The sequence below is a fragment of the Mesoplodon bidens genome (genome assembly GCF_964165515.1).
Source record: "Mesoplodon bidens genome assembly, chromosome: 18".
NCBI lineage: Eukaryota > Metazoa > Chordata > Mammalia > Artiodactyla > Ziphiidae > Mesoplodon > Mesoplodon bidens.
Window position 1 is genome coordinate 28202384 of NC_138175.1, and position 27923 is coordinate 28230306.

Consider the following 27923-nt stretch of genomic DNA (forward strand, 5'->3'; position numbering starts at 1 on the left):
GAAAGGCAAATACCATATGATACCACTTACATGTGGAATCTAAATATGGCACAAATGAACCTATCTACAAGACAGAACTAGACTCACAGACAGAGAGAGCAGACTGGTGGTTGCCAAAGGGGAGGGGGGTGGGGAGGGAAGGACTGGGAGTTTGGGATTAGCAGAGGTAAACTATTATACATAGGATGGATAAACAACAAGGTCCTACTGTAGAGCACAGGGAACTATATTCAGTAACCTGTGATAAACCATAATGGAAAAGAATATGAAGAAGAATATATATGTATAACTGTATAACTGAATCACTTTGCTGTACAGCAGAAATCAATACATTGTAAATCAACTATTCTTCAATAAAATAAAATTAAAATATAAAAATTTAAAAAAATTAAAAAGAGGCAGTGGCTGAGTTCAAGTCCCAGCTCCACCTCTTGCTCGCTGCATGACCCTGTAAAAGGGTCATGGAAAACAGGACGAATAATAGTACCTCCCTCCAGATCCAGCAGTGATGGGGTAATCAGGCTAGAATTAGCGGGGAGAGGCTCCCCAGCACCACCAGGAACCACCCCAACCACGCTGCCCCCTCCAGGCCTGAAGAAGACACAGGAAAAGGGGGCTTGCAGGGCTCTCCTCCTGGAACGTCACCATCATCATCCCTAAGACCCAGCTCAGAGGTCACCTCCTTCAGGAAGCCTTCCTCAACTCCCTCTACAGTCAGTCCTGGTCTCCTTTGGTTCTCTATGTCTGTGTGTCTGTTTCTGTTTCATAGGGTCCCGTTAGCCAACTCTAACGGAGGTGCAGGGTGGTACATCCCTCCTCCTGATGCCAGCCAGGGAGCTGCTGATCCATCTCTGTGCACAGGGCCTAGTGTGCACGGAGGTCGCTGGGCAGGTGTACAATGAGGGAAATGGAGTGAGGGATCAGTGCAGCCACAGCGCCCTCTACAGCCAGGGGATAGAGGAGACAGGCACTTCCTGTTATGGCCACCAGGGGGAGCCAGTTCCCAGGGCAGCTGGAAAGGCAGGGGGACGTCCCAGTCTGGCCGGGATACATAGTGTGGCCCAAGTCGGGGGAGATCCAGTTCCCCTCAGCCCCATCCTCTTGTAGAATGCGCCCCCCCAGCCTCTATTAGCTGAGTACCTACTACCTGCCAGCCTGTGCTGACCCACCCTCCTCACCCCTATACCTGTATTAATCTTCATTCCAACCCTGTGAAGTCAGCCCTACCATTGGCCCATTTCACAGACAGGGAACCTGAGATCCAAGGAATTAAATGACTTGCCCAAGATTGTTCCAGACACCAAGGGCTTTCCCTGCCTGGTCAGGACTGTAGTGCCTGGCAGGGAACCTGCGTGCCTGGTACTTATAGAGAGATGCTGGGTGGCCTGGCCCTCCCCACTGCCAGCTGGCCTTATGACTGAGCTGGGTGCTGGCAGCCATGAACAGCCATCCTTATCCTGTGAGGAACTACATATGGCTGTGGTGACAGATGCAATCATCTGCCACAAGCCAGACAAAAGGAAGCCTGGCAACCATGGGGCATGAGAGGAGTTTGACTTTGGGAGGAAACCAAGGAGGGCTTCCAGGAAGAAGTGGCTTTTGGATGGAATATTTAAGGGCAGCATTAAATGGAGGGGTGGTCCATGCAGGAGTTCACTGTCTCCTTCCTGGGCTGGGCCTTCCTTGAACAAAGCTGGCCCCCTCAAGCTAGAGCCCATCTCCAGTGTCCCACCATGTGTAATGGAACCCCAATTTCTAGGGCCTGGTCAGTCTAATCATTGGTTAGTTGGGTTCATCATCCTGCCCTGGTGACATCACAAGACCCCTGAGAGGAAGGATGTAAAAGTGTTTGGGGGAATGGCCGCTGTTTCCTACACTGTGGTATTTAAGGTTTCACTCTGAGTCCTCTCTGAGCATTTTGGCTCCTTTTGGGTTTTTTTTGTTTGTTTGTTTTTTGGTGTTTTTGTTTTGAGGGAGAAGGAAGGATTTATTACTGCTGCAAGTAAGGAGAACACTGGGGATCTTTCCAAAGCAGTGTCTCCCATTCTGGCTCCTTTTGAAACTGCCACTCCAGACCAATGAAAGGAAATCCAGCATCCAGGGACAGAAACATGTCTCTCCTGGACCCTTTCTCTTTCCTTCTTTTTTCTGCCGGTCGCTGTCACTGTCTACATCTGATCCCCAATCCAAATGACACCTCCTCCAGGAAGCCCCACCCCGACCCCTGCTTTGACCCCTGCTTTATACTTCTGAACTCAGAGCTCACAATCACTTTGCAAATTTGGCCCCAGTTCTCCTTCTTACGGCATTTGGATTCAAGGCCCAGAGAGGGCCAGTGATTTCCTGACATCATACAGAAAACAAGGATGGAGCTGGCCAGAATCCATGCATCTCTCCGGCCCACTGACCTTCAAAGTGAGCTACCACTATCGGTATACAGGGCCCAGGACAGGGCAGAATCACCTGCTTTCATCAATCCTCCTGGATTGATTCCTTTGAGAGCAAAAAGGTGGAAACAGGGAGTGAGCTCCCCATCACTGGAGGGATACAAGTGAGGCTGCACCACTGTGAACTACCATGATTCCAACAGACAGGGATCAATGGCATGACCTGACATTCCTGGCTCATCCCCACTCTACCTTGGCGACTTGAATAGCCACTCCAAGGTGAACAACTCTAGTCCTATGGACATTCTTGGGATTTGAGGGGAGGGACTGCCTGGCTTCCTTTAACCCACCCTTAGTAGACTCTGGAGGCAGACTGTCTGGGTTCAAAGCCCAGTCCCCCTACTCAATAGCTGTGTGTCCTTGGACTAGTTACTCACCCTCTCTGGGCCTCACGCTCATCATCTGTACATAGGAATAAAAATTGAGACTACTGCAAGGGTCGCTGTGAGAATTAAATGAATTGGTACCTGTAGAGGACTTAGAGCAGGGCCATGCACACGGCAGGCACCATAGGTGTCAGCTAGATAGCTCTGTATCCTTCCTGACCAGCTCATGCCTGCCCCTCACTCAACCCCTGAGCCTGTCACAGGTTCCTACTCCTACATCTTCCCTCCCACCCTCCATGTAACCCCCTCGGGGCCCCCACAGCCAGCTCAACTTCCAAAGCACCTTGATGGGAAATTCTTAAAGCATGAAATTTCCTTTCCGGGAAGACTGAAACCCCACCCAGAAAACTTCCCTCCTCACAGCCTGGAACTGAGCCTGTTCCCAGAAGCCTCTAAAGGACAGGAAAGCTGAACTGGGGCACCGTCTACATTATCATGAAATCCTCAGAGCCACCCTGTAAGGCTAGTCCTACTGTTTTGCCATTTTACAGATCAGGAAACTGAGACTAGGGAAGGGCCATCTGTTCTGAGATCTCCACCAGTGGAGCCAAGACACAGACCTCAGTCTCACCCTAGAGAACTCCTTGCAGAGCTGGCACTGTCAGTTTCTAGAGATACATGCCCCCCTGGCTTTGGGAGACCCCCAAAGAAAAGAAGAGAAAAATGGTGGGGTGGGGGTCAACCAAGACCACAGGCAGTGCAGACAACTCCAGCCTGGGAGAGAGGATTTGGGGGGCCGAGCCCCCTAGGGATGCCCCCATCCCCCAGCTCCCCTTCTGGAGCAGCTGCCCTTGACCTCAGGCCTTCCGTAAACACAGAGAACAAAACAGTCTGGCCCAGCTTGACACAATGGGGGCCACCATCACAGAGTCCCCAAGGAACCAGGCAGAGCGGAGGGGACCAGGGCTCCTTTAAGCCAAGACTCCCCGGATGCCCATCCCCAGGGCTGGCTGGGCCCTGGAGGAAGGGCCCCGGCTGCGCAGGCCCAGCCCTGCCCATCCTCGTGGTGGGGGAGAGGGAAACAGCAGGGGACCCGTGGCTCACTTTCTCCCGCCGGGACCTGAGTCACTTCCTCTGCCATCCGTGTAGAGCCAGGAGTCACCGCTGGCCCAGTCCAGGCTCCTGGAAAACCCATTTCCTCGGAGGATGGAGGTGGAAGTTGAGTGGACAGGACCTGGGCAGCTCTGTGGTTAACTCCTCCTGGGCAGGCACCTCCCCAGGAAGATGACCTGGACCTGGGCCCCCATACCTTTCCTTCTCCTGCCCGTAACATACACTGTGGACCACAAACTTTTTATCCACCCCCCAGCCAGCCTGTCTCTTTGTCTGGAATGCCTTCCCTAACTCCATGACCCAACTCATCTTTTGAAACTCACTGAAGACACGCCCTCCCCATGAAGCTTTGCCTAAGTGCCCATGTGCCATCAGAATTAACTTCTGTGTTCTTGGTGGGGCTCAGGGAAGGGGGCCGACCATGACCTACACTCAACCTTATGTGCCCCCCTTTGCCATGAGGAGTTAGTATCAGAGGTGCCCAAACCCACCCACGGGTCAGAACTGCCCGAGGAAGTTCACTAAAATGCAGATTCACAGGCCCCTGCACACTGAGGGGCAGATGCTACAGGTCTGGGGTGGGGCTCGGGAGTCTGGCTTTAACAGGTGTCCTCCGCGGGCTTAGAGCCACTGGCTTACAAGGCTGGGATAACACCAGCAGCCCTGTTTAACAGAGTCAGAGGCGGGTAGGGCCCTGCCCCAAATCACTCAGATGGTAAAAGGTTGGCCCTGGACGGGGTCCAGGGCAGCTTGCCTCCCGCAGTGCCTCTTCTCAACCTCACTAGTGGTGAGGATGCATCACCACCCTGGCTGGTTCACCCAGCATTTAGCAGGGTGCCAGGAACCTGGAAGGAGCCTCCCAAAGCACAGCTGGGCTCAGGAGGGCGTGGGTGGGGGAAGGAGCCCCTGCCTGAGTGGGTCTTCAGGTGTGAGCCTGGTCTTGCCCTCCTCTGGGGGGGAGGGACAGTAGAGAGAGGACCCAGCTTAGCTTTCCAGCTCCAGCCCCCATCCTCAACTGCTCTCCAGTGGGGGGAGGGGAAGAGGGGGCAAAACGGAGCTGCCAGCTATGCCCCGCCCCCGAGCCCTGGGCAGAGGGCCTTAGGAAAGAAGGATTTGGCCAAGAGAGGGGCTGACAAGCGTGAAGTCCGTGAGGGTAGAGGCACGCACGTGAGTGTGGATGTAGGTGTGCGTGTGCGTGTGTGCACCACACGTGTGGGAGAGTGAGGAGGAACGTTAGAAGAGAGCGGAGGCTCTACAGCAGGTGTTTCCTCCACAGGAGTGGTGTCGGGGGTGGAGAGGACCCTCCACCGGCCGTTTCCAAACTCTTTTGTAAACGTCAACCTAACTTAGAAACACCACGTACCCAACAAACAAAGGAGGTGCCCCCATCAGACCCGGTGGGACCCCGGACCACGCCTCACACCCAGCCCAGCCACCAGCCTCTCAGCAGTGCCCGTGGCTCCTGGCAGCACAGCTGGCACACATGGAGCCCATCTCTCCTCCCTCTCATCCTGCTCTGCAAGCCGGGTGACCAAGGCCCCAGCTAGGTGACCACACAGAACTCCCCGCAGGAAGGGTGTTCTGGCCTGGCTGGGGAAAACAGAGTGACCTCAGGTTTCAGGAATTTTTCTACAATAAAAGAGAATAAAAATTAAGCTAGCTGCCTGCCTGCAGGGGCTGGCGGATGCCAAGGCCTGGCCTGCTCACTGCCGGGATGGGTCCCACATTCGTGCACCAGACTCGCTGGAGGGCTGCCCCGCCCGCACAGGGCCCACCACCCCACGGCTTCTGGTCCAGCCAAGTCCCTGGGCCATGGCTCCCTCTGCGTGCCGAGACAGGCCCTGGCCCTGCGGGGAGACCGGGGAAGGGGAGGAGCGGGGCACCTGCCCAGGTGAAAGGACGCTGGGTTCTCTCGGAAAGTCAGCTATCCACAGCCACCCACCTGGTGGCCTGCTTTATCTGGAACTGGAGTGTTTGCTTAAGAGGCCTCAGAGAGGCCAACCGACAGTCACCAGAGATGAGCCTGGGCTTGAGTGTTCCCACCTCCAAAGCTCTGCACACACCAGTCCTCCTCCCTGGGATGCCAGCCTTGTGGCATGTCTGTAAAGGTCCCCATACCCTGGGCCTCAGGCCTCCACATCCTCACCCGACTGCCCCCCACACTCCAGCCACGCAGTGCCTGGCAGAACACCAGATGGCGAGTGGGAATAAACAGAGGTCTGTCTGGCACAGTGAAAAGGGCCCTGGAATCCAAGAAGAGTGAGGGGGGTGACAGTTCCCATTCAGCAAGCCTCACTTTGCGCCCGGCACCGTGCAAAGCACTTTTCCCAAATGATGGTTCAATCCTCACCTTACCTCTGTGAAACAAATGCTATTATTGCCCCCACGTTAAAGACAAGGAAACGAAAGTCCGAAGAGTCTAAGTGATATCCAAGATCACAGAGCAAGTAGCCAAGCCAGGATTCAAACTCCAGTCTACCAAATCTCAAAGCCCGTGCTTTTAGCCACTGTGGCCTCCTGAGTCCCTTCCTTCCCTTCTCTGGGGCTATCTCCCTGATTTTACCAAGAGGTAACTTTGCTAAACACTTCCTAAGAAGCTCTAGTTCCCAAGTTAGAGAAATACTGCGGGCCCTACTTGGTCTTGTGAATTAACACATCAAAGGCTCTGATAAGTCCTGCTGAAAGAAAATGCACAGAGCTTGGTCAGGCTTAGTTTCCCAGCCCAATGTGATGGTGCATCCTCTTTTGCAGGATACCTGTTACCAACAGGAAGAAAAGAGCTCTCAGAAATCTTTTTTTTTTTTTTTTTTTTTTTGCTGTACGTGGGCCTCTCACTGTTGTGGCCTCTCCCGTTGCGGAGCACAGGCTCCGGACGCGCAGGCTCAACGGCCATGGCTCACGGGCCCAACCGCTCCGCGGGGCATGTGGGATCTTCCCAGACCGGGGCACGAACCCGTGTCCCCTGCATCGGCAGGCGGACTCTCAACCACTGCGCCACCAGGAAAGCCCCGCTCTCAGAAATCTTGACACCACATAGAAAAGAAGCCTGTCAGCATCCTCCCTCCCAGCCTCCAGCCCCCTCCCCTCCCCTCCCCTCCCCTCCGAGCTGTCCCAGAGGCCATTAACTAGCATGAGATGGGCTGCAGGAGCCATTTAGGCTGTGATGTTCCCGAGGGCAACTCATCACCATCTTTGACACTTCCAGGTGAGAGGTCCTGGGGGAACCTGGGTTATATTCGGCCCCATCCCACCTCCCTTTGGCCGGCAGCACCAGCTCTTGGGGAAAGGGGCACTACCATCCCTGTTTCCAGACTGGCTATTCCACTAAAGTCAGCCACAGTCACCTCAAGCAGCTGAGACACTTAGAATGTTGGGACTGAAAGGGAGGGAGGGAAGGGGAGAGAGAAAAAGAAAGAGAGAGAGAAAGAGGTGATGAGGATGCAAGGGCTTCTAGGAGCTGAGAATCAAAGCCTTTCAGAATCTGAGTGTGGATGGAAAAGACCTAGAACCTCAGGGAAGAGGAAGGATTAGGAAGGGTCCCAGGTCTGGCCCAGTCTGGAGTGGGGCTCAGACAGCAGGACTTCTCACGAGCAGTCCCGGGACAGTGGCACCGGCCCTGCCCAGCTCCACGCCCCTGGGGCAGCCTGCAGCCCACAGCCAAGTCTCCCCACAGCCCTCCCCAAGAGGAGCAGCTCAGGCTGGACCCCAGGACACTCACCAGTCAGCACCTGCCCAGGGAATGCAGACTCCCAGAGCAGGGGTAGCATAGGGTCCAGGACCAGCTCCGCAGCTAACTGGCCCTGAGACCTTTGGACCAGCCTGGACCTCAGCTTCTTCCTCTGTCGAGGAGGTGACTATGATCCCTGTCCCCTGTCTGTCTTCTCCATAGCCCAGGGCCTCAGGATGCTTCCAGGGAAGGGCAGGGCTTACCTCCCAGCTGCCAGCAAGGGGAAAAGAAGATGCTGGCCATCTCCTCTCCTGGCCAGCCTGTCTTCCCTCTCAAACCACAGACGGACCTCAGCTGTATGGCTGCAGCTCCCCTTCCGCATCTGTATTCCCGAACTGCCCAAGGCCAGGCTTACAAGGTCAGCCCAGTCACCTCCCTGCTCATTTTGAGGGGGCTGCAGTTCGACTCCCCAGGGCCTGGCAGAATGCCCACCTTTGGAGCATAGGACCCTTAGCGTTCCCAAGGTCAGCCGCCAGCCCTCCCTTTTTTATCTTCTCTTCTGGGTCCCAGATCCCTGGCTGAGGGGTGGACAGGACACACAGCCAGGTGTCCTCCCCCACGAGGGCAGCGGGCCTGGGCGAGGCTGAGGTTCCAGCTCCCTCCGGGAGAGGTCGGCGGAGGCACAGACCAGGATCCATCCCAGCTCTCTGAGCACACATCGCTGCCTCATCGGGTCCTCCACTGCTGTTTGCACACACCCACAGACAGGGCACTCACCACCTCCAGCCACAAAGCTAGCATTTTTTTTCTTTTTTAATTAATTTTTATTGGAGTATAATATAAAATCTGTTTGGGATGTCTAACATAAAAAGTGGAAATACAGTATTCTATATTGCCCTCTAACAGAATTAACAAATGTCGCAGACCCATGATGCCATCACTAATAGATCCTGGTCACAAAGCTAGCATTAATGGAGCTCTCTGAAAATGCAAGACGATTCTAAGCTTTCGACACAAACGAACACATTTAATCCTTCCCCAAATCTTATGAGATGAGTACCATGATGCCCATTTAACAAGTAAGGCCCTAGAAGATCAAGTTACCTGCCAGAGATCACACAGCTCGAGGTGCAGACTCAAGGCCTGACTCCAGAACCCATGCTCTTGATTTTGCAGCCCGTTTCCCCTTGACATTACCTGACTGTTAGAAAGGGCTTCCCTTTAAAATTCGTAGTAAAAGATGCTTCCAAAAATGTGTTTCCTTGAGATTAGCTGAACACTTTCCTCTGAGGACCCTGGACCTGGAGCTCGGTCAGGACCCTACCCAGCCCCACTCCTACACTCTCAGCCATCTGCAGGCCCTGGACCTCCCCTCCCAGCATCTTCAGAGGCTTGTCTTTGATGATGGGGGTACAGCCCGGAAACTGAATTTTAGCTGGAGTGTGGTGGAGGGAAGGGGTGTGGGGTGTGAGGCCCTTACCCCCAACCACTTCCTGGTCGTTCTGATCTGCTGTCTGCTTCACTGACCAGGTCCCCTCAGAGGAGCATCTCTGACTCTCCCAGGGTCCCTAGTGTCACCGCAGCCCCAACCCCACCTTACCCATCCGCTAAGTTCTCAGTGTTGGAAGAAGGGAGGGGAGGAAGGGGGATGGAGGGGAGATGGAGGGGAGAGGAGGAGGGAGAAGATGATGATACAGGGGAAGAGAGATGGAGGAGGAGGGGGGGACAAGGGAAAGGGGAGAGGGGATAAGAAGCGGGGATTTGGGGAGGAGAGGGGAGCGGGAGCAGGAATGAGAGCAATGGCGGGAGGAGGGGAAGAATCATACCTGGATTCCTCCTTCGTGTCATCAGGTGGATTATAAACACATAAAGAGCGTGAATGAGTGGGCCCAGGGCTCGCCTTGTTTGCAGGATGCAGCCCGCTGGGGTGGTGGGTCAGTTTCTCTCCACTTCAAGAGGCCAGAGGGGCACTTTGAAGCTGAGCCTCCCCAGCCTCGGTCCCCGCCCCCCTCACCGGAGCCTCAAACAAAGCGGGCAGCCTGGGAAGACGGGCTGAAAGTCCCAGCCGCCAACCCGGGAAAAGGGGCGCAGGTGACAGCAGCCCCTGGCAACCGTTGCCCTGGCAACCGTTGCCCTGGCAACCGTTGGCAGCTGCAGGGACTACGTCACTGCCCAGCTCCAACCCAGCACAGCGCAGGCCCTGACTTGTCCTGTGCCCAAGTCCCCTTACTTGGATGCTGGCCAGGTAGGGAGCTGGCAGGAAGAAAGGCAGAGTTTAGGACACCAGATTAGGGGGTACACTGGGGGACACCTGCCTAAGTTTGTCAATATTGACTTTAAAACCAAATCTTTTTAGAACACTAGTGGGGGCTACCCCTGTGATGAAAAATGCCTACTATCAGCTACATTTGCCCCTGAAGGCTGCCAGCTTGTGGCCTTGGCCTTGACCCACACTAGACACCCGTCTAATCTCCACCACTGGCTGCCATGAGCACAGAATGTGCACAATACTTCCCTGGAAGCATCTTAGGGGAGTACCTCCTCCAGGAAGCCTTCCCAGATTGCCACAATCCACCAGGAATCTTCTGAGTTAGCCCTGGGGCTGGGGGTTCCCCCTGGCTTTCCTCCAGAGCTCCCTGGGGGCCAAGAGTGGGTCCTTTCTGTACCCCAGAGTGAGTACCAGTCTGGGGAGGGAGGAGAACAGAGGCAAACCTTCTGAAACCCTACCTATGTGCCGGGCACTACACTGAGCATTTTGGAGATCCATTTCCACCACTCTGAGAGGTTAGCCCTGTTGAACCCATCTTATAGATGCGGAGAGAGAGGCTCAGGAACATGATGTGACTTGCTCAAGACCACCCAGCTGGTAAGAGCGGTGTATGGAATTCAACTCATGATCTCCTCTGAGACATGAAGACATCAAGACCCAATATCCATCTGATGCTTGACTAATCCCACCCCCCATTCAGTGCACATCCAAACTTTATTTGATCACCTCCAGTGACAGGGAGCTCACCTCATCTGAAGAGGACACATCCCTTTGATCTCTAAAAAGTCTTTCGTAGCCACTGAGTCAAAGGGAAAAGGACATCAAAGCCATGCGGTGGCCCCATGAGAACCCAGGGCCCAGAAGAGAACCAGGGCCATGGGCGCGCCCACTGAGGCCTTCAGCTCCAGACCAGCAGAAGATCAGGAGGTAGGGTGGGGCTGCTTAGGGGCCCAGGGTCTTCAGAGCACTTCCCCAGAATAAGCAGGAATCCCCTTGGCAATCACACTCCAAGGGGCTCTGGGATGGTTTCTGGCCGAGGCCATGGGAAAAGCAGCAGGGGCTGGGGTCCTTGGGATGGTATGTCCGTGCACCAACATCACCTCCTCCCCCACCGATGGACCAGAGCCAGGAGGCGGCTATTGTCTCACTGCCGGCCCAGAGCTGTGTCCTATTCAGGCACTATTTTTGGCCCCCAGAGGAAGAGGAAAAGAAAGCAAAGAAAGGAGTTCCTGTTCTCAGTGGAACCTTTGCCTGGAAAGGATTCCAGGGCCTGCTGGGCCAGAGAAGGCAGTCACTGTTGGATCAAAAGATCCTACGCTTAAAAGGAGCTGGCAGGGGGCTGTGGTTCAGGGAAGCCAGAGGGAGGGCACAGATGGGGCACCCCTGGCCTTGTACACACACTTGGCGCTCACTAACTGCAGTGACACGCAGAGAAACAGAGGCACAGGATCCCCGGTTCCACCCACAGTCACTAAGCACTTGTAATAACAATAATTTTTAAAACCTACAATAACGCAGAGCTGCCCAGAACCAAGTCTCTGCCAGAGAGATTGACTATCCTCACCTAACACCCACAACGCTCCGGACCAGCGTGGGGGTCGGGGACAAAATGATAAGCCTCATAAATCAGATAACTGACGCTCAGGGAGCAGCACGACTGCCAAAAAAACAAGCTAGAGACCCCTCTCCACTCCCTCCACCTTACGCCACCCTATGTCTTCCTTGCTTTCACCAACTCCAGCACGCGAGCCTTCTTTCTATCCTCAGACACACCTCAGGGCCTTTGCACATGCTTTCCCTTCAACATAGAACATTCTTTCGGGGTTCTTTCCCGATTGGTTCCTTCTCAGGTCTTAATTCAAATGTCCCCTCTCCTAAGAAGCTTTCCACGTCCACCCAACCAAAATTATCCTCCCCATTCATCCCTCTCTTCCATGTCACCTTACCTTATAAACTTTAGAGCACTTCACACTGTCTGAACTGACCCTGCAATGGGCTTGCTATCCACTTCTCCATGTTTGCTCTGTCTCATCCATCTTGCTCATCACTCATATCTCCAGTACCTAGGACCACAGTGCCTGGTCCACGGTAGAGGCTCAATGACAACTGGTCAATAAATGAATAAGTGAATGAGACAGAGCTGGGACTCTGACTAGGCCAGGCCGGCTCCAAGCCTCTTCTCAACTGGAGCCAGTTCCTGATGCTCAGGGCAGGGAGATTCCAGCACGGAGCTGTCCCCATTCCCCAGCCTCTGACTGGATTAGGGGCATATACACCTTTGCCAGGTGCTTGGCCAGAGAGGAGCTCCCAAGACTGTGCACAGCCTAAGAGCCAGGACAGGACCCGAAACTTCACGTCCAATACAGAGCCACCTGGTAAAGGCTCTTAAGAAGTCCTGCAGTGCAGAAGCCTGGGCGCACAAGGCTTTCCTAAACCAATGGGACCACAGACACACCTTCGCAGGTGCTGGATTATTTGAGGTCTGAGATCCCATCTGAATCTGTGACCAAAATTTGAGTTTTCTCTCTACATGAAGGCAAAGTAACCACCGCCACGCCCCTCAACCACCTGCTCCTGGGGCCCAGGGCTAGAGGGGGCACAGGCATGGGATTTGCTGATGAAGGTGGGTCACATTCCCACTGCTGCAAATGCCAAAGCTTCTGTCTGGACTCCCCGTGGGCTCCCCAAGGTGGAGCAAGGAGGGGAAATGGCACGTGCCTGTGGCCAGGGAGGATCCTGGGGTCTAGGCACCTGGGGGCAGGTGTATCCTAAGAACCAGCCTGCAGAGATTCATGAGGGAGCTGGGGCAGTGACGGGAACCACACGGGAGCACAAACCACACAATGTGCACCTGGCCTCCTGCAATGCACACAGCCACTCTGTGAGCGGTGGGCATTACTAAGCCCATTTTACAGATGGGAAAACAGGCTCATAGAGAAGCCACTCTCCCAGCTGGCTTCTCCCGGGTGGGGTCACACAGCTGGTAAAACTGGACCCACATCCAGCTCTGTGTACTCTTTGCCTATGCTGCCCCCATTGTCCCGCATGGCACCCCATCTGCAGCACTGAAATCTGCAGGACATGGAGAGGAGGTGACAACCTCTCTAGGGAATGACATGAGGCCCAAGAGGATGCACCGTGGGTCCAAGGCATCGCAGCCCAGGAGCCAGACCCTCATCCCTAGGCTCATGGGGTCTGCAAACATCCCCATCCTACCTGGACAACAGTTACTACAGCTCCCAACTCTGGTTCCCCAAACCCAGGTTGGGGGAGCAGAGGCCAGACTCCTGGGTGTGCTGACACCCGGTGCAGGGTCTCCTTGAGGAGACACAGGCTGTCCTTTCCAGTACAAACGGAGATGTCTGCTGCACCAAGGCCCGGCCCAGGTATTGGGACCTGCACATTCTTGGCTGCCAGCCAAGGAGCCGGAGAATAGACTCTGCCCATCTGGTCTGGAGTGTGTGCATAGCCCCATGAGAGTGCACCAGGCATGGTCATGGACAAAGGATAAGTACAGCTTTGAGGAAATCGCACAAGGATTCCTTCCAGCCCTGCCCACTGCCCGCAGCTCTCGCCAGGTGATGCCACATGCAGGTGTGTGGGAGAGGGAAGTGCCACGACGAGGTCAGGCACACATCTACCAGGCGCAGGACTATTGGATGAGGGAGAGCAAGGGGCAGCATCGGCTCCCTGATAATTTGGGAGGTGAGCATCCCCCTTCCCAACTCCTCCATCACACCCTCCTGCCTCACGCCTTCCGCTCTAACCACCAGCCTTTCAGGGCACTGGAGCGGGACTGGCTCCCGGACAGAGAGGCCCCCACCCCCAGGCCATCTTCCTCTAATGCAAAGGCCTGTTCCCTGGTGCCTGGAAGCCCTGCCAGCTCCTCCAGGGCTCAGCTTTTATCTCGGCCTGCCTGGAACTGCCAAGTGTACCACAAACCGCCTGAGCCTGAACCAGCGCCAGCCCAACTCCCACCACCTTGGCCTCCCCACCAAAGCACAAGTCAGGCTGCAGGTGGGGGTGCGCAGAGTCCTGCTGATGCCCAGGGGGCTCCAGCTCTCTTAGGGCGGGGAGGCAGGAAGGAGTGCCCCCAAGTTATTACACGTTATCTCTGGGCCTCAGTGCACCCATTTGCCCAAGGGGGAGATCATAATAGTAAAGGCTAACATATGGGCCATGTGCTGTTGTAAACACTTTACTGCATTAACACCTTGATGCTCAAAACAGCCCCCTGAAGTAGACACTATTTTATCCACTTTTTCCAGATGAGGAAAATGAGGCAGACGCCCAAGTTCACACAACCCGAGAGGAACAAAATTCTCCCCAGAGAAGCAGCCTTGTTATCTCTGTGGGTCCTGTCGCCCCAGAAGAGCATGGGCTTAGGAGCGGCAGGGATGGGGTTCAAGACAAGGGCACATGTCCTCGGGCCCCCAGCACAGACTCTGGCCTGGCTGAGGAGCCCCCTCCCCACTGAGGGGGGCAGGAGAGCACAGTGAAAAGAGCCCAGACTCTGGAGATAAGAGGTCACTCCTGGGTAAGCCTCCTGTGCCTCAGTGTCCTCATCTCTAAAATGGGCACATCAGGAGCTTGTGCCTGGTAGGAATAAATGTGTGCAGGGGCTTCCCTGGCGGTCCAGTGGTTACGACTCCATGCTTCCAATGCAGGGGGCCTGGGTTCGATCCCTGGTCAGGGAACCAAGGTCCCACAGGTCACATGGCACGGCCAAAAAACAAAACAAAACAAAAAAACAAAAACATGTGGGCAAAGCGCTGAGCCTAGGGCGCGGCAGAGTCTGAGGGCAGGGAGGGTCCAGGACTGTTCTAGCCCAGCCGAGCCATCAGGGAACCAGGGAGAGCTGGGGGCTTGAGGGGCCTGCAGGGGGTGTCTCAACCCACTGGTGCCAGCGCAGGCACCGGGCAGGGATCAGAAAATGTATGTTCCAAGCTCTCCCCCTCAGCAGCCCTGCCCTGACCCCCAAATCTGCAGGGTTCCCCATGGGTCTCAAGGAACTCCTGATGATGCGTGAGGACCAGACTGGTGGAGGGCAAGCCTGGGAGGCTGGCGCCCAGCCAGGACCCCACACCACCCTGTTTGAGCGGTCCCTCTGTGCCAGCCCCACCCTGCCCCCACTTGCCATCTGCCTGGTCACCGGGGTCCTGGTCCCCCCAGCTGCTGCATTTGCTCACGTGATGCCCCATCTGCTGTGAGTCAGAAGACAGGTCCACAGGGCCACCCCGGGTCAGGGTTGTGGGTGCTGAGCCTGCTCTGGTTCTGGGTGGGCTGGCAGCACTGAAGTTTGGGCTGTGTTGTCACATTTCCCTCACCAGCCCTGCCCCTGACTCTTCACTGCATCCCTGAAAGGGGCGCAGTTCCACCACCCATCACCCACACGCAGCTCTTGTGGAGGATGAAGTGACTTGGGGTCCGGCTCAGCTAGAGCACCATCCATGTGGCCCCCTTCACGGCTGTCCCTGCCCTGCCCCTCCCAAATTTGTCATGCCGGGCCCCGCTGGGAAGGCCACCCCCACTACACACAGAACCGGGCACAGCCCCGCCGCCCCTTTTACCTGCCCTTCTCCTGGGCTGGGCGACCACCGCCCCTCTCTATCCCCACAGCCATGAAGCTGCCCTCCAAGTAGAAGCCTCGGGCCTGGGGCAACCAGGTCAGCCCTGCAACACAACCCTGCCCTCCTTATCCAGCTGGGGTGGCACCCTGGGCACCCAGACCCCACCTGGCACCCACCTGGCCTGGCTGCAGTACCACCCAAGTCTTCCCACCATCCCTTCCCCTGAGAGCAGATTGGGACCTGCCAGCCTGGCACTCCAGGTCCCCAAAATGACCCATGCCGGGTCTCCAGTGCTATCGCCTGCTCCACTCCCCCCAGTTCTCATCATTCCCAAACCTTTTCCCATGCAGTTTCCTCTGCAGGGAATGCCGCCCCCCTCTTCCCTCCAATCCCCATACGTGTACATCAAACCCTCCTCCCCCTCCCCACCAGCACCCAAGGCCAGACTCTGTGCCCTCTGCAGAGCCTCCGGGTCCTCCCAGGTCAGGAAGTTCTCTCCTCCACCACCAGCAAGCTTATCTCACTCGTCAGCCTCAGATCCTGCCTTGTTTGTGTCCCTGGCAAGATGAGGGTGTCCCCGCCAGGCTGACCAGGTCCTGCCCAGTGGCCCAGGACACCAAAGCTAGCACAACAGTGCAGCCTGCCTAGCACAGCCTCCGCCTCCCACACCACACTTGGAGAGGTGTCCTTCACGACCCTGACGCTCTTGGAGCCAAGACTGGGACCATGGCAGGCAGGGAAGCTATTAACCCACCCCACATGCCCACTTAGCAGCTGGGCAAACTGAGGCCGAGAGAGAGAGGCAAGGCAAGGCAGCCACGGTGATGCTATGACCAAGGTGGGGCTGCATCTCAGGTCCCTAGAGTCCCTGCAGTAAAGGGGCTCAGATCTGGTCCCAAGAGCTAGTCCTGCCCTGGATACTGGCAGGGAAGACCTCACGGGACCCCTGGCCTGGGCTCTGGGGAACCAACTCAGCAGCTGGTGGCTCTCACTGACCCGAGACGCTTCTCCCCACTCAGCCTCCAATCGAGAGGAATCAACCCTCTGCCCTCAGGGTATCTGCAGCAAGGGGGCAGGGACTTGGCTCTGGACCACCCAGACCCCATTTGTCTCATTCGCTGCTGTGTTCCCCCTCCCTAGAACAGTATCAGGCACATAGTAGGTGCTCAATAATTGTTTATATGAATAACTTCTGGGACTTCCCTGGTAGCACAGTGGTTAAGAATCCGCCTGCCAATGCAGGGGACACGGGTTCAATCCCTGGTCCAGGAAGATCCCACATGCCGCAGAGCAACTAAGCCCGTGAGCCACAACTACTGAGCCCACGTGCCACAACTACTGAAGCTCGCGCACCTAGAGCCTGTGCTCCACAACAAGAGAAGCCACCGCAATGAGAAGCCCACGCACCGCAACGAAGAGTAGCCCCCACTTGCCGCAGCTAGAGAAAGCCCGCGCACAGCAACGAAGACCCAACGCAGCCGAAAATAAATAAACTAAATAAATTTGTTAAAAAAAAAAAAAACTTCTTTGGCCCTCTAGAGCCACAAAGGCTATTCCTTCCCACCCCACCTAGCCGAGGCCAGAGCTGCTCCAGGCAGGATGGGAGTGGGGCAGGTGAGCAAGTGAGAGGGTCCTGCCTTAACTCACGCTCCCTCCCCGCCACTGCCTCAGTAAAATGAACACCAGCCCCTTCCCATGGGGCCATGAGAGACCCCCAACTCGTTATCACAGGAAGGAGGCTGGCTGGGGAGGCGGGGAGGAGAGGAACCAGCAGTTCCCAGTTGGGGAAACCCTATCAGCACCGGGCAGACGGGGGCCTGGGGTCTGGCGGTTAGTAAGTAGGGAGTACTCCAGCCCTCAGCCGCTGCTTCCCCATCTACTGCTGCTGGTTTCCTGGACGTTCTCTCTCATCCCAGGTCCCCCATGTTCAGACCCCACTGCCAGGACCATCTCCTCCTAAAGGTGGCCTGGGCCATGAAGAGCCAGACTGCCCCTGTTTCACTGGGGGGCCCCAGATGCAGCACCCAGGCAGCTGAAGGCAAGGCTGCCCTCAAGTGCCCATGCTCAGCCCCCTGCAGCATCCTTTCCTCCCCGAGGCTGGAGGCTGGCTTTCCATCCCCAGACTTGTTCTATGACCTTAGGTAAGCCCCCTGTCCTCTCACAACCTTGCTTCTCCCATCTGTACAGTGGGGGCAGGAGAGCACAGTTACCTCACCACCCACAGAGCAGACCCAGCTTGCAGGGCCCAGTGACTCTATCACTTTGAGCCTCAGTTTCCCCAGCTAACAAATGGCTAGTGGCTCTGAGGGGTTTCATTCTCTCAGGCCCATCCCCTTCCCAGGCGTCTCCCCGTCCATCCACTCCCAACTCTAGAGACCCCGCACAGCACTGCTCTTGTGGGCTAGCTCCCACCCAGATACCAAGACTTCAGCACCCCGGTCCACTGCCACCCCACCCTCTGCTGCACGCACTCCCATCCTTCCTCCCTCCTGCCGTCATGCCCTTGATCTGGCACCTGGTGACGGGTCCTGCGCGAGGCCGGGCAGCTGAACCGCCTTTCGAGATCCCCCTCCGAGGCTTAACCTGCCAGCTGCGGTCCCGATTCTGAGAGAGGTGGTGAGCGTGGAGGCTCCCAGCCCCTCTCCTGAGGCAGGGGCAAGGCAGGCAGCCAGTGTGGAGCCCGGAGAATCGCCGGCTTGTGTTTTTGGGTCGGGGGACACCCCCCTCCTGCCCCAGCTGGGCTCCTCCCTCCTCCCAGCTCTGCTGGGGATGACGGGACCATACGTGAGTCACAGATTTCTCAGAGGGAGGCTGGGAGGGGGCAGGGCTGAGAGAGACGAGGCGAGGCGGGGTCACTGGGGGATGCCCATGACTCAGCTCTGGGCAAGGGGGCACTTCAGCCTCACCCACCCCCAATCCAGGCAGACAGGTGCCAGGCTTCATGGACGGATGCTGGTGGGAGATAAGTCTTCCTCCTCGCCCTCCATCTGTTACTTCCCCAGGGCTGTTCTCCACAGAGTTCCCGCCGAGAGGCCAGGGTTGCTATGGCAACAGGCCACCCCGTTGCTGCCCCCCCCCACCTCCCACCCCGCACCCAGGGCCGGCAACAACTGCCCTTTCCTGAAAGAGAGTCCAGCCTCCTCGGCAGCAGGCAGGAGCCGGCGCTGACTAGCAGGGCGGAAGGCACGCTGGGGAAGGGGGGTGTCAAGCAGCCTGGCATGCGGCCAGCCAGGCCACACACAACTGGCCACCTGACCTCGACTCCTCCCTGAGCCTCAGTTAGTGCCCCCAGCAAAGGGATCCACTTCAGTGCTCCCCCAGGCACTCACAGTTTCAACATTCCAAGACTCAAGATCTGGATTCTGAGACCCCAGAGGCTTCTGGAAATGGCCTCCCAGTCCATCTGCTGGGCCAAAGGGGAAACTGAGGCCCAGGTGAGGAACCATTCCTGGTGGTTCCAAAAGCTCAGAGAGAAATTTGGAAATGGGCCGACGCCCCCATTCCCTTTCTGGTCACTGGTCTCTGTCAGCATTTCCCTCCCACTGCTAAGGTTCATGGCCACCCTGGGAGTCAGGAAGCTTCGGATGGCCCAGGGTGCCCCCCCACCAACCCTCCACGGAGTGAGGATCCCCGTCTTCCCTCATCCCTCCAATGTGAGCAGATGATTCCCAAGTCACAGATGCTGGAAGGATTTCACAACCTAATGAGGACAAGTGATGACAGCAACAGTAACAAGAGTAATAATAATAATCATGATTACATTTACTGACCATTTACTACATTCCAGACCCTTCCCTGGCACTGCTGCCACGGTGCCACAGGAAAACGTGTTGCTCAGACCAGCGCCTGACACTTGATGAGCCCTCAGGCAATATTCATGGTGAATGTAGTGATGCAGAAGGAAGAGATATGAAGCCCAGAGAAGGGAATTAACTTGCCCAAGATCACACAGCTGGGAAGTGGCAGAGATGGGATGGGAGCCCAGGTGGTCTGGCTCCACAGCCAGCTGTCCTAACCACTCATGAATTTAGCCTCCCCAGGGGGACCAAGAAACAAGGGAGCAGAAAAAGGATGGGGTGGAAAGGATCCAGGAAAGGATGGGGAGTCCCTTACATGCATGTCTTTGGGCAAGTCACCACCTCTAAGGTTCAGTTTCCCCAAGGTCTGTCCTTCAGGGCTGGGCCAGCTGTTCACTGGGGCAGCCTCAGCTGTTCCCCGGGGTCCAGGCCAGCCAGACAGCAGTCACCCACCCATACACACACACCCACATGCCACAGAGGGTGATGGCCTGCAGGGCACAGATGGAGGGTCAGTGGCGCCACTTTGCGGTTGGCACGGGCTTGCTGAGCTGGATGTCCAAACAAGGGATGGAGAAGCCTGGAGCCAGCTGCCACTCTGGCCACCCAGGAAAGGCCTATGAGGTGGCCCGGCTGGGGCAGGAGTTGCTTGCCAAGCTCTACCTGCCCTCTCACCATCAGGCTGCTCAGAGACCTGCTGTGTGCTGGGCACTGTGCTAGGCTCCAGCGGGTGGAGACAACCCTGGCTCACGTGGTGGTGACACCAGACAGTCAGCTATCAGCACCTAGAGCCCCAGAGGGCTCTGAGAGTCAGAGGAGAGAAACCAAATAAGTTATTATTAATTACAACACTACCTCTTATTAGCATCGATACGTCTATGGGACTGATAACAGGGGCTGTGTCCATAGGGTTCACTGTGTAAGACCTCTGCTCTCTGTGGATCCTTCTCACTGTATCCTCCCGACCCTGCAGGCTGGTCCCACTGGTATGTCAGAGACACAGCTGGTCTGTGGCTGGGCCTCCAGACCTGTGGGCTCTAACCGAGCACCTACCAGGTGCCAGGCCCCTACTAGATTCATCACATCGTCTCCTCTGCCTCTCACGACAGCTGCTATCCTGCTCCACAGAAGAGGAAGGAGGCACAGAGAGGGCGAGGACCTTGCCCTCACCTTTCAGGGTCAGAGCCAGGGTTTGAACCAGGCTTGTCGGCCCTTGAGCCCCAGCTGGGTCTTGAAGAAGTGGTTTCAGTGAACAGAGACCAGCAGGAAGGGCATTCTGGGTAGAGGGAACAGCATCAACAGGGGGAGAGGTGGGACATGGGAGACATCCTTGGAAGGAAGTAGGATCTAATTAGCGGGGTAAGGGCAGATGGAAGATTCTGAAAGCATGGAGTTGGCCCTTGATGGTATTTCATCAAAGTTGCTGAGAAGCACTCAAAATGGTCCACAGACCTACAGCATGACCAGAGAAGTTGTTAGAAATCCAGCATCTTGGTGTGTCCCAGACCTGTTGAATCAGAATATGTATTTGAACAAGATCCCAGGTGGCTCCAGCATTTGTTTTTTGGTTTTTGCCACATCGCGTGGCATGTGGGATCTCAGTTCCCTAACCACGGATCAAACCAGTGTCCCCTGCAGTGGAAGCATGGACCACTGGACTGCCAGGGAAGTCCCCCAGCATTTGTTAAAGCAGGAGAAACTTTGGTCTACTCTAGGGGCTGTACCAGCAATGATGGGATGGGATGTGGAGGGGAGGCCAGGGCCCAGCGGGGGCACTGGAGAAGATGGAAGTGGGTGGGAGGCTAGGGGGGAGACTTTGGTCCAAGAAACCAGAAGCAGGGCTAGGACCTCTTCTCACATGTGAGAGGGGTAAGATGTCAGAAACTGCCCTCAAGTATGTGGGGGCATGGGATGGGGTACAGATCTGGAAGACAGGCACAGTGGAATGGGGGTACCCTTGTGACATATTGGGGAACCCTCCAAACGGCAACTGGAAACACATTGCCAGGGCTCAAGGGTGAAGGGCTGGGGTCCCCCAAGCCCAGGGAAAGTCATAGACATTACTGGCTGGTGACGGTGGCCAGAGATGGGGTGGAGAATGCAGAAAGTTGCAGAAAGGTCTTCATTTGAAGGGATGGAGGAGGGGGGGTAATGCTACCACTTGGAGGTTGGTTCAGACTCTGGGCTCAGGCCAACGGGCTTCTGCTCCCGGCTCTGCCAGCCGGGGTGACTCAGGCAGCATCTCTCTAGCCATCCGCTGTCTCACTGTCAAGTAGGGATAATAACAGCACCACCAATAGTAAAAATGAGGCCACGTATGTAAAGCTCATGGCCTAGCCCTGGCACAACTGTGTGCCCTGATGTATTGTGAGGGCTTTGCTGTTCAGAGCAGCCTGAGAAGGAGACAGAGATGGGGCTGCCAGGGAGGTGGGAGGACGTGTGTTCCCCAGGACAGGAGGGAGGACGGGACATCCATGGTGGCCACTGTGACAGAGGCTTGGGCAAGTGGGAGGACACAGCAGGGCTTCTTCCTGGAGGCCTCACCCTTTTCCATCTCTAACTCTCCAGCCTGGGCAGCCTTGCAACCAGTGAAGAGCTGTGCCCGTCTACAGGAAGAGTCATGGGCAACCACTGCCAGTGTGTAGGTGGGTTTTCATTGGACAAGGGCTGTTCGAGTTCAGGCTTCTCCCTTGCAAGCTGAGCGGCCTTGTAAATCACTGAGCACCACGCCTGGCATACAGTAGGTGCTCGACAAAAGTTGGCCAATATCATGATTATCATCAAGTCAACACAAATGTCAAGGGCCCAGCAGTCCACCATTGGCAAAGCCCTTTCATGGCCAGCATCTCCTCTACAAACTGTGATGATTGTTCCCGCTTAACAGAGATGGAAACCGAGGCACAGAGAGAGAACTTTCCCAAAGCCTCACAGCACATCAGCAGCAGAGCCAGGATTCGAACCCTTGTCTTGTGAACGTGCTTTGTGGCCAATGCTCCCAGCCACCTCCCAGTACATTCCCGTGGGAAAGCCTCCTGGCCGCAGGCGCGGGGGCAGCTGCAGTCCCATGATAACACCATCACAGCCATCCCAGGGCCCAGGGGGATGGCAATGCCCATGTGACTCAGCTGCCCTCACAAAGGGAACTGTGTGCCCAGTGCCTCAGGCCTGCCGCCCTTACCCACCACCCATCCCCCAGCTGCGGAAGGAGCAGGGAGCCTGACATATCCAAGAGGCAGGGAGAACTAGAGGCACCGTCAGCCAACGGGACAAGTCTAATGGGAGATTCAAGCCCAGGCTTGGGGTGCAGGAGGCTGGTGCCAGCCCCGGTGATGGAACGAAGGGCCAGGCAAGCAGAAGGGCAGAGACCGCCGAGGTCCAAGGCGGTTTTCTGAGGCCTTATTTGGAGCTCCAAGGACAGACTCAACCCCATTGGCTCTCTCGGGGGTGGAGCCCAGGCAGGTGCCCCACCCACGTTTACCTGAATCAGGTTTCAAAAGTACTGGGGCTTGTGGTCTGGGCTCCTGTCCCCAGCACTGACCTCTCTCCACCCCTTCCCCCTGAAGGCTTCAGACTCAGAGCCCATGCACCACTGTTGAGCTCTTACTGTGTGCAAGTGACTTGCATTTTCTCCCATGATCCTGCCCAGGAAACCTTGACCCTTTTGCTGAAGGAAGAGACAGGCTCAGAGAGGGAGGGCACCCAGCCCAAGGTCACACAGCATCTGACTTCAAGGCTTCCTTCCTCCCCCAATACCCTCTTCCTGGTTCCAGTTGCATCTTGACCACATGCTTACAAGAAGTGTCCTTGGACCTGCCCCAGACAGGCAGGCAGACAGACAGACATCCCCCAAACCCCATGGTCACCCTGTTCCTGCCCAGGAACATTATGCAGGGCCTTAGACAAAGTTCAGGTTGGCTGGGTCTCCAAGGGCCACCCCTGCTGACCTTTCCGGGAGGCGGGCATGGCTGGGTGCCCAGATACCCAAGATAGAAGGTAGACAGAGCGGCCACCTGCTCTTGCTAGGCATGACGGAATGTCTGACCTCAGCCCAGCCCCTCAAGTACACTTGGCAGGAAGGTGAATCCAGCCAAAACAGGCCACACTCCTGCCTCCCAGCCTTCAGAAGCCCCTGATCCCAGGGCAAGGGGCCCACCAATGACAGGCCACAAGCCCTCTCTACAACCCCACTCCCATGCCACCGGCCTGGACCACCCTTACTGCAGGAAGCAGGCACAGAGCCGGGTACCCAGAGGCCTGGGTTCCTCAGGTGAGACCCTAACCATCTGTAAACATAGGGCGCCCCTTTGCAGCCCAGGGGATTGGAGCCCGTGGGCTGGGTGGTGCTTCACCACTCAGTCACTGAAGCTAAAAGTGCAGCCCTTCCTTGGGGTGTGACATCTGGGAGAACAACTCTTCCCAAGGGGACCCCTGGGGCTCTGCTCAGAGGCAGGTTTGCCTGGGGGAGACCCGGTGACTGGGAGGCTCCAAACTGCCCCTCACCGCCCCTCCCCACCAGATTCCTCCCAGCATTGCCCCCAAAGTCCTCCAAACAGCACTGCATGGGACCTGGCATCAAATTGTCCAGATCTGAGCTTCTGAGCCTCAGTGTCCAAGGGTGTAAAATGGGGCCACACAGGCTTGTCTGCAGCCAGGGCCTCCGGGTAGTAACAGGTACGGTCATTATCCCAGGCTCTCTTTTCAATGCAGATTCCCCCCGTGGGAGGAGCAAAAGAGGCTTCTAACTCCTCCATAGGAGCCTCCCTTCCTGAACATGAGGGCCCAGACAGGCTATCCCAGCTGCCGCCGACGTCTCTGTGGTTGTGCCCCTTCTGTCAGTGCCCCCCACCCCAGCCCTGTCCCTTGAGGTTTGGGTGGCAGCTGCTCAGACACCCAAGACTTGGGCCAGGTGGCTCTGGTCAGGGGTGAGGCACCGCCACGCCCATGCCAAGGGAGGCAAATGAGGCCCAGAGAGGTTGAGCGACTACCCACCAGGTGGCACAGCAGTGGGCAAAGATGGCAGGTCTTGTTTTTTCTTGGGGTGACAATGTGCCATCTCGCTTGAATGTCACAGGCTTCCCAGGGCCCAGGCTCTCGACTCTGATGTCCCCATGTGTCCCACTGCCACTCCCGCCCCCCCCACCCACACACACATTCATTGGCGCCCAACACAGGAGACACACCTAGGAGTTATAAAGAGGGTGCCTCAGTGTCCCCACCTGGCAACTGGGGCGGCCATCACTTCTCTTTTGGTGAAATAAAGAGTCGTGTGTACTTTGTGGAAAGGCCAGCCTCGCCCCCAGAGACACCCCCAGCGCCTCTCAGAAGCACTGCTTCCCGCCTGTGTGTCTGGCCCGGCAGCCCCCCCGGGGTCTCCCCATAAGTGCTGGGGCGCAGATGGCTTAGGAGGCGTAATGGGGCAAGGATGACAGACACTCATTAGCAGCGGAGGCCTAAGCAACAGAGGGAACACGGGGGGCCCATTTTGCTACCACAATGCCCCAGGGAGCCAAGTGGGTAGAGGCAGAGCTGGCTGGGCGCCAGCCCCCGCTCCCCCGCCCCCAGCCACCCATCTCTGTCTGGCTGCCCAGTGGAGCCAGGAGCCTGGGTGTGTGGGGGCGGAGGTGGGGCTGGAAGGCTGCCGCTCCTGTCTTTGTTTTCAGACCTCTGCTCCCGCCACCTCAGTCCAGGTAGATAAGGAGCCAGCCCAGAGGCCGCAGGCCTGGCTGAAGTTCCCACAGCGGGCACCGGCAGGGCCGGCCCTTTCCTCAGGATGGCTGCCCTCACCCTGGTGTGTGAGGCCGCCACCTAGGAGTCGCCTGACGGAGGCCTGGGCCGGGGCAGCAAGCGGCCATTTGGGGAACCGCTTGCCTTTCGCCTCCGGCCTCTGGCAGCCAAGGCCGGGAGGGCCGCGCTGCGGGCTGGAGGAGCCGCGGAGAGGCGGAGGGACCCCGTGCTGGCCAGAGGGGCAGGTACAGCCCCAGGCCTGGGCCCTGTTCCCTCTCACCTGGGGAGGCCGCCCTCCTGCTCCTTGTCAAAAGCCAAACGACCTGCGCCACCAGCCCCCAAACCCGTTTCCGATGGGACCCCTGGTAGAAACAGGCTCTGGGCTCCGGGGGCACGCCTCCCGCCTCCCCGTCCAAGCACCGAGGTCTGCAGCCTCCCCTCAGCCCCCTCCCTTCGGCAGTCTCCTCATCCGAGCACAGGGAGCACAGCTCACACCCTGTGCCCTTCCCTGTGCCAACATGAGCACCACGTGAGCATGGCCGGCCCACACTCGGAGCGCCAAGGGGTGACCCCGCGACAGCCTGGGCCTCCACATCAGCGCACAAGCCTGAGCCCTTGCCGGGCCTCACACATGCCTTCAGGCGTGGAACGAGACCTGGGGGTCGGCCAAGGTCAAGCGCGCCAGGCTGGGAGCCACACTCCCCCATCCTCTTCCTCCCCGGCCCGAACAGCAGCTTCTTACCTTCGGGTCTGGGCAGGTCCCGGCCGGACTCTGCCTGCCCCGCTTCCACCTCCTCCCAGGGCTCACAAGCGCCCGACCTGAGCTCGTCCGGGCCCGGCGGCCCCAGGTGTGGCTCCGCCTGCCCGTGTTGCCCGATTTCCGGTGGCCTCACAGCTCCCGCCTCCCTCTCTCATTCCTGCGTTTCCCTGCAGGAGCGGACCTGGCCCCTTGGGTGCTGCATGCCCCAAACCCTCACCTCAGCCCTTAATGGGCTTTCGGCACCCCTACCCAGGGACCCCCTGGGCTGCTGGCCCACCGTGGCCCCCGAAAGGGCTCTGAGTGCCCCCCTCCCCAGGGCTGGTGGGCGTGACTGCCCCATCGCCATATGCAATCACCAACTCTGAGAGCTCCCACCTGTCTCCTCCGAGCTCAGGCCCCACCTGAAGCCTGGGCCCAGACTCACCTGCCTGCAAGATAAACAAGCCAGCAACCAGCATCTGCTTAGAGGCAGGAGGCGAGGGTGGAGTGCGGGGTGGTGATGGGGACGGGGGCGGGGGGGGCACGGTCCCTGCTGTCAGAATGTTGAGCTGACACAGACAAAGGAAGGGGGCAAGAATGGAAGCTTCTTCCTTGGCAGGGATTGGGGGCAGCTGCTCCAGGTATCCTGGGGTGCAGAGGGGAGTGGTCCAGGGAGGCTCTGCTTGACGCACGAAGTCCCCACGGAACCTCTGAGTACACCCTTCCCAGCCTCCTCCTGGACCACTCGCCCCCCCCAGCCCTGCCTGCCCAGCCCCTGCATCACCCTTGAGGCCTCGCCCGAGACCAGTAGTTCTCCTGGGGAGCTTTTCAAAGTTCTCACTCCAGGTACCCATTCCCCCAGGTGGCTCTGATTCCCACCCCCACCACCAGTACCCATAGTATTAAGAACTGAGCCACCTGTTCTTCCAAGAAGCCATCCAGGCAGTTGTTGATTCATTTGGCAAAGCCTGTACCAGGAGCCACTGTGGGCCGGCCCCAGGCTAGGCACTGAAGTACATAATTGCAACCTTGAGAGCCTTCCCTCGCCTCCCCCGCCAACACACACCATGTCTCCCGCAGTCCCCTGGGTTCCCTCTCACCTGGGGCCCATCCCCCAGTGTGAGGGTCATTTCTTTCCTAGCCTGTGTGCCCTGCCAGATCACCAAAGCCACGCCCCAGCCCAGGGCCTGGTGTGGAGAAATTCTGGGTGACTGGTGGGTGAAGGAGAAAATGTGGGGAGAAGGGATGGATGATGGATGGACAGAAGGCTGGACAGGTGGATAGATTCAGCCATGCATTTAGAGAGTGCCTATTGAGGGCCTACTGTGTACCAGGCACTGTTCTAGGCACTGGGGACACAGCAGCGAACAAAACACAAAAATCTCTGCCCTCTTAGAGCTGTGGGAGACAGATAATAAATTAAATAAGGAAATAAATATGAAATATATCCAGTGGTAAGAACTATGGAGCAAAACAAAGCAAGGGAGGCAGAGAGAAGGATGGAGGAGACAGGGTTGGTTTAGATTTTCTCGGAGAAGGTGACACTTGACACAGACTGGATGTGACAAGGGAGGTAGACTTTGTGATGTCTGGAGGAGAGCATTCCAGGTAGCAGGAACAGCACGTGCAGAGGCCCTGTGGTAGGTGGCTGCTTGGTGTGTTTAAGGAAAAAAGAGGATCCGGGCATGGCTGAATGAAGGGGTCGAGGTAAAGAGGAGCCCAGGGAGTTGAAGGAAGGATGGATGGACAGATGGACAGATGGGAACAAGGGTGGTGGATCTGGATCTGATGAAGTGTGGGAGAGCTCCAGCGCCCTGAGGGAGGGTTTGCCTCTTGGCCACAGCTCAGACTCATTCCTGGAGGCTAGCCCAGATCCCACTGCGGTTCCTTGTCCTCAGATCACCTCCCCACTTCACCTGGGGAAATTTCCAACTGCTGATACGGCCTCTGCTCTGCCCATGGGCATGGGTGCCTGCTCCACTCAGCAGGAAGCTGTGCCCCTACCCCCATGGCTGAGCACAGATGCGGGCACCAGGAGAGAAGGGTGTCAGAGAGAAACGGGCCTTTAGGAAGAGGGCCTGACCTCTGAAACCCTGGAGTTTCCCCAGGGTCCTGAGAGCTGTGCCCATGGCCCCAGAGATGACACCTACCCCAGTAAGGACACCAAGGGAGTCCCACTGACTTCCTGTATACCCACTGGTGACTCCCCCACTCCTGACACCCACACTCCATCCCCCCACCCTATGCCACTCTGCCCCCAGGGCCCTGGCT

General features: G+C 57.2%; 1 protein-coding gene across 5 annotated transcripts in view; it reads right to left on the reverse strand.

Annotated features, from left to right (window-relative positions):
• The window catches only part of ADGRG1 (adhesion G protein-coupled receptor G1), a 40757-nt gene extending 15006 nt beyond the window's left edge, over nucleotides 1-25751 (reverse strand). For 3 of the 5 annotated variants that reach the window (XM_081216455.1, XM_081216454.1, XM_081216451.1), the window contains exon 1: nucleotides 17908-18168. The gene's annotated coding sequence lies outside the window, so the exon portion shown is untranslated. Of the gene's footprint in view, nucleotides 1-17907; nucleotides 18170-25655 lie in introns of those variants that run through there. The other 2 variants (XM_081216452.1, XM_081216453.1) reach the window with 2 other exon arrangements.
• Between the last annotated feature and the right edge of the window lie 2172 nt (nucleotides 25752-27923).